This window comes from Natator depressus, chromosome 1 (genome assembly GCF_965152275.1).
Source record: "Natator depressus isolate rNatDep1 chromosome 1, rNatDep2.hap1, whole genome shotgun sequence".
Classification (NCBI taxonomy): Eukaryota; Metazoa; Chordata; order Testudines; family Cheloniidae; genus Natator; species Natator depressus.
This window is the reverse complement of record NC_134234.1, coordinates 11,471,398-11,478,065: the sequence shown is the minus strand read 5'-3', so window position 1 is coordinate 11,478,065 and position 6,668 is coordinate 11,471,398.

Sequence of the window (6,668 nt, the reverse complement as noted above, 5' to 3'; positions counted from 1 at the left end):
CGGAGGAGCCGTAAAATTGAGGTCCCAACCAGGGGTGGTTCCTGAAGAACCCACACCACTTTTTGCCAGAATTGGGGGGTTACCCCCACTCTCCTGGCCCAATTTCAAGGTAGGGAACGAATGAAGGGTGGGCAAAGCAGAAGATAGGGTAGAGAATAAGGGAGGGAGGACCAGAGACCGAGGAACAGAGATGGAGGGAGAGAGACGTGCACGGAAGAGGCATCGATCGAATGACCCATAGGGCAGGGGAAAGGGTGATTTGTGATGAAGACAATGATAAAATGGAGCAAGAAAACCCCACACCGCTTGTAGGTGTTTCTTCTTGAGAGAAGGCAGCTTGTGTTGCAAGTAGGGTTGCCAAGCCTCGAGGATTGGCCTGGAGTCTCCAGGAATTCAAGATTAATCTTTAATTAACAATTATGTCATTTTATGAAACCTTCAGGAATACATCCAACCAAAAGTGGCAACCTACGAGGAGGAAGTACCTTTCCTCCTGCCCTGCCCATTCCATTCCCCCCTCCCTCTGTCGCTCACTCTCCCCCACCCTCACTCCACTCCCTCATTTTCACGAGGCTGGGGCAGGTGGTTGGGGTGTGGGAGGGGGTGAGGGTGGGGATGAGCAGTTCGGAGTGTGGGAAAGGGCTCTGGCCTGAGGCAGGCAGTATGGGCTCTGGGGGGGTGCAGGTTCTGGGGTGGGGCTAGAATTGAGGGGTTCAGGGTGTGGGAGGGGGATCTGAGCTGGGGCAGGAGGTTGGGGGTGAGGGCTTCAGCTGGGGTAGCGGGCTCTGGGCTGGGGACAAGGGAACCCCCTCCTGCACTCCAAACCCAAGTTGAGGCGGGGGGGTGGTGTGCAGGCTTCAGGAAAGAGTTTGGGTATGGGCTGGGGCCAGCAGTTGGAATGCAGAGAGGAGGTGAGGGCTCCAGCTGTGGGTGTGGGCTCTGGGGTGGGGTTGAGGGGTTTGGGGTGCAGGGAGGCTCAGGGCGGGTTGGGGTCTGGGGGAGTGCAGGGTCTGGGAAGGAGTTTGGGTGTGGGAGGGGGACTCAGGGCTGCGGCAGGGGGTTAGGGTGCAGGAGGGGTTTTGGAGTGTGGGCTCCAGGCGGTGTTTACCTAAGGCGGCTCCCAGGAAGCGGTGACATGTCCCTCGGCTCCTAGGCTGAGGCACGGCCAGGTGGCTCTATGCACTGCCACCGCCCTCAGGTGCTGCCCCTGCAGCTCTCATTGGCTGCGGTTCCTGGGCAATGGGAGCTGCTGAGCTGGCGCTCGGGGCAGGGGCCACACATAGGGGCTGTGTCCGCCCCTCTATCTAGGAGCTGAGGGACATGTCACTGCTTGCGGGGAGATGCGCAGAGCCAGGTAGGGAGCCTGCCAGCCCCACACCGACTGGACTTTTAACAGCCCAGTCAGCAGTGCTGACCAGAGCTGCCAGGGTCCCTTTTCGAGGGGGCGTTCTGGTAAAAAAAACAGACACCTGGCAACCCTAGTCAGCATGCTTGCAGCCAGGAAGATTCTTCTACAATTAAAGGTGGAGTGCCCAGAAAAGAGAAGGACGACATCTCAGTCACATGGCTACATGCAGCCTAGTGCCCAGTGAGGAAAGCAGGCCCCACACACTTGGAAATCAGCAGCAGCTTTATTATGCAACTAACAACTCTGCCATATTAACTCTGGACTGTACATGTGTGATGCTCGGAAAGGCTCCTATGAGAGGGGGAAAAAAAAACCACAATAAAAGCAATGATCTTCAGCTATTGATCTTCCAAACTCTGTTTCTATCCATCCACCTTGCATCTAAACACTCTACACTCATATTAAAAACAGCATCGTTGCCACCAGAAAGGACCCCATGTCCTGCCCCTCTAGGGTTAAGGCGAGTACCTAGAGCTGTAGTGTACAGCCCATGTCTGCGCTTACCTAGCTCGTCCTGGAACAAGCTCCTTGGGAAACAGCGCCTCAGCCCTTCCGGCCTGGAATAGGTAGAGGAAGGATTAAGCATTCAAACACGTAACAGCCCATGCCACCGCGGGGATGAAGGGCTCTTGATATTCACTAGGGTGACCAGACAGCAAGTGTGAAAAATCAGGACGAGGGCAGGGGGTAATAGGAGCCTATATAAGAAAAAGACCCCAAAATCAGGACTGTCCCTATAAAATCAGGCCATCTGGTCACCCTACTACTCACACTGTGTCAATGGGCACAGAGACCGGCTATAATCTGATCTGCTACCAAGGGACCTAGGAGAAAAAAGTAGGGGAGGCAAAGCATCAGCACCACCCTGTGGTGAGTGGCTTACATGACTAGTTTCTGCCTTACCCCAAACAGCACTCATTTTTTGGAAAAACAATACAGAGTCCTAAGTGAGCTGTAGCTCACAAAAGCTTATGCTCAAATAAATTTGTTAGTCTCTAAGGTGCCACAAGTCCTCCTTTTTTTGTTTCCCTGCAGTGAGTCCAGGAGGAATTCCCACCAGAGGGGCTGCTGCTGGGCTAGGGTGTTAATTTGGACCCTGCCTTCCTTTGCAATCCCCAAACCTCTTCAAGCGCAGTCAATTAGGACTCTGGGAACAGAGGGGGGTTCCTTTGGGTAAGTCTACACTTGTGGCTATTTCTATCCTGCTAGCACAGGTATAAACAGTGTAGATGGTGAGGCACGGCTTAGGTGAGTAAAGGGACGCTCGAACCCTATGGATACACACCTTACATGCCCATGCAGGGCCTCCCATGCCTACACTGCTATATTTAGTAGGGTAGCATCCTGCCCCTTCCCCTCTGCCAGAGCCTTTCCCCGCCACAGTGAAAGATCCCTCTGCCAGAACCTTTCCCCACTGGAAAGGCAGTGGCAGCTCCCCGAGCCGAGCCTGGCTGCCCTCCCTACCACAGCCGTTCGCCTGTAGCTACCCGTACCCTACATGCTCACGTAAGTGTAGACAAGGCCAACTGCGTAATAAGGGCCAGAGCAGGATGGAAGAGGGACAAGGACAGGATTTAAGGATAATGGAAGCTTTTTTTTTTTTTTTTTTGTTAGCAGCTGTATGGAGATGGCTGCTGTGTTTGTAAAGGGACCCCAGTACCACAGAAATAGCTCAGGATCTGGGACAGGGTGTCATTTTTCCTTGATCTTCTGCACCTCTTTTTTTTTTTTTTTTTAAATTAACACTACTAGACAAATCCTGCAGTTGGGAACCCAGTGTGCAGCACACACGGCCTAGCTATACACCAGGGGTTATTGTAATCAGTGACTGCCCCAAGCCACATCATTCAGCTGGATTTGGATCCAGATCTCAGCGTCCCCAAGTCCACCAGTGCTGGGTTTGGGCTTTCCAGTCTGAGCCCATCTCTCATTGCCATGATCATTTCAAAGCCTCAGCCAACACACTCCAGTGTCCTGAGTCACTGACGCTGCAGGGCTAGCTCCTCAGCTGGTGTGAATCTGCAGAGCTCCATTGCCTTCCATAGCGTGAAGCCAATTTGCGCCATCCAAGGAGCTGGTTCTTGGAGTCTGGTACTGACTAGTGAAGGAATATCTATAGGCCTCAGCAGACTGACTCAAAACTGAGTTCCATCCAGTCCAGGACCCTGTCTCTGTCAGCGGCCAGCACCCGATGGGTCAGAGGAAGATGTCAGAACCTCACAGTAGCAGCTGTGGAAGAATACGTCTCCCAAATCAGCCTCCTACAGATCTCTACTCTCCCCCAAAGCGGAGTTAAGTTAGCACAGGAAGGTACCTGTTATAAATAGAATTCAGCCTGAGAATTAGTCTGAATCCAATATGCTGACAGGCTGAAAAACTTTAAAGGCCCAGCTGGCTTCCAGGGTGACCAGACAGCAAGTGCGAAAAATCGGGATGGGGGTGGGGGATAATAGGAGCCTATATAAGAAAAAGAGCCTAAAATCAGGACGTCTGGTCACCCTAGCGGGCTCTGTAGTGCTCTGAGCTTTCCCAGCCAGCCAGGTCCTTCCTGAAGATGTTGCTCAGAAAGAAGGGGTCTCCTCAGAATCGCCCTGGGCTGTATGGTGGCTGGGGTGGGAGACTCAGAGGGGATGGGAGCGAGAATACAGAGTGACTGTAGGAGAACTACACTGCAAGCTGGACTGTCCCAGGCAAACCGACAGGCTGCTTTAATGGTTAACATGGGCCTGCCTCTGGCTTTTTTTGTGCAGGAGTGTGTGTGGTAGCAAAGAGAGAGCTTGTCCCTAGCTCTACAGAGCTTTGATCTCCTTGTTTCATCATGTGATTCACACCCTTACTGCCGTGTAATATAGGTGAAGGAGGCATGGCCCAGTCTAGTGCATCAGCTCAGTCTAGTAGAAATAGCCTGTTTCAATCATGAGGAGAGAGGTTGCTGTTCTCTGGGTTTATCCTGCCTGACCTGCCAGCCTGGGGCTGGCCAATCACGGTACTGTTATGTAATAAGGGTCCCCTGAGGAATGCATAGTTGTTGGATCATATTGAAGAAGTTCTGTATTAAAAAAATCACAAATGAGTTTGATTCCCCATAATTAGTAATACCCTGGAATTTAAACTAAGGGGGAGGTCTCTTGGTTTTTGGCTGCTAATTGCATTAGTACATCCTAAGACAGAGTGTTCTCAAAGCAATACTTTGTAACAACAGAAACGGCACACAGAGACTCCCCGCCCTTTTGTTGTATTTATCTCTTTGTTAACAATTGTGATTAAAATAGAGATGGAGGATGTATGTGGATGGATGGTTGGTGTGGCTAATAAAGGAACGATCAGGGAGGTGCTAGCCTAAGAATCCAGTGTCCATCAGCCGAAGAAGATGTCAAGTGCAAACAACTAGAGGCCCCCCGGAGGGCAGACTGGAATCCACCCAAGAGCCTCAAGGATGGGAGAACCGAAGAACAAGATAACATCTGGCAGCACAGAGCTGTCAGCAACAGCATGGTGAAGCAATTCCCATAGACTGGCATAGGAATAAATTCCTATAAAAATGGACTCTAGAACTGAGAACTTTGGGGACTGATTCTGCAATCCAGCTTCCAGGAGCATCAGATGTGCATCTGACAAGGCCCTGCTCCCTCCTCTTGTCCAGGCCACCTGTCCAGTGGCTTGGCACGAGCAACTCTAAGGCTGGTAACTATGATAACAACCTTGCAGAACCTGTGTGTTATATATATATATATATATATATATAAAAATAAATAAATATGAAATTGAATGGAATGTTATAGCTATAACTAACTGCTTACTACGATTCTTTCTGTATTCCCAATACATGTGGCATTTTGCCTTTTCCCCTTTAAAAAAGATCCTGCTGGTTTTTATTTTATACATGAGATTGCTAAGGTCAAAGGTTACTTGGTCCATCCTCACCCATGAATTTTAGCAGGTGGATGCTGCTCCTCCCTCTTTTCTCCTGTTTGTGGACTTTGGTGGTGCCCAGCAGTTGTGTGTGTGGGGGATCAACAAGGAGAAGAGAAGTTTAGCAACAGCAGAGAAAGGGGAACCCTGGATTAGCTTTATTCCAGCTCAATCACCACACTATTAATGATAGAAATGGTCTCTGCTCTGTCCTTTGTAGGGCTCAAACACCACATTCTCTTCTCTATAGCCCTGGGCCAAAGCCCTTTAAAGACAACGGAAAGACTGACTTCTATGAGCTTTGTTTGGATCAGGCCAACATGAACAAAGAGGTAGAAGGGGCTTTACTTTATTGGACTCATTCCTGCACCTCTAGGCAGAGATTATAACCATCGCACTGTCCACTATTTCCTTTGACTGACGGTCTGGTCTCACCCTCACTCAGATCCCTGACTAAGGAAATGTATCTGGGGAGTTGTACCCAGTATTCCCCACCTTCTGCCTCTTTATATCTGAGGGTCTCTCTGATGAGTCCTTGCTGAGGACTGTCTAGTAGTATTGCCCTGATCTTCTTTGACTAAAGACCAGGAAATATGGGCTTCTAGGGCTCCATCTGTGTCTTTGTATTAACCAGGTGTATCTTCTTCCTGCCTCATTTACCTACCAGGCTCCTCTGATCAGCGAAGCAGCAGAAAAGCTTCCTGACTCAGGATACCGAGTCACTCTACTGCTCAGTGCAGCATCTGCCAACCTGCCAGACTTGAGGGCCAGCCTGTGATCTGGTTCTGCAGATCCTAGGCTCAATGCAGATCCTGGCAGCTGTGTAGGAATGTGCCTGAAAGCCGCTTTTGTGCGCCACCCCCACCAACTTGGAGGGGATCTGGCCACTGGGCAGGCCCCCCAGCATAAAGTAGAGCAGCCTCAGGGATGCCGCAGCCATGCCCTCTTTCCCTCAGGAACGCCCCCTTCTCCTCAGGCTGGGAGGAGGGTGGTGTTGGAGCCCTTACAACAGGCCGATGGCACCCATTACAGAAGAGGGCCATCACACAGTGGATGACCAAAGCACACAGTGCAAATTAGACCCCATTGGTGCCATGACAGGACCTCTGCCTCCCCACTGGCATCTCCTTGACCCACACCCTGGGACCTCTGCTTCCTCACTGAACTAGCCTAAGGACATTACTTACATTCACATACCCAGGCCAGGCCTTCTGATTTGGGTCTGTCTGTCGGCATGCTGGACAGTGCGCCCTAGGGAAATCATAGAATATCAGGGTTGGAAGGAGCCTCAGGAGGTCATCCAGTCCAACCCCCTGCTCAAAGCAGGACCAATCCCCAACTAAATCAT